We start from the raw sequence: 316 nt of genomic DNA, 5'->3' as shown, positions 1-316 counted from the left end.
CCTGAGATCAGATTCTAGAAATGTCTTCTACATCCTGACAGTTTTCCATTCTGACCTGAGATCAGATTCTAAAAATGTCTTCTATGTCAGTCGCTCTTCGATTTTTCAAAAATAGCAGACTTACAAGCTTGTAGCGCGCCACTCGGTGGCGCGCTATGAGCTTGTAGATCTGCTATTTTTCAATAGCTAAAGCATAACATAATGCTAACACCAAAATGGGTTCCCGCCCAGAATGGGTTAAGCATAATACTGTACTTTAGCTATTGAAAAATAGCAGATCTACAAGCTACGAGCTTGTAGGTCTGCTATTTTTGAA

Source organism: Protomyctophum parallelum, assembly GCF_964188405.1.
Source record: "Protomyctophum parallelum genome assembly, chromosome: 1".
In the NCBI taxonomy this organism is placed as follows: Eukaryota; Metazoa; Chordata; class Actinopteri; order Myctophiformes; family Myctophidae; genus Protomyctophum; species Protomyctophum parallelum.
Note: the sequence above shows the minus strand (reverse complement) of the source record.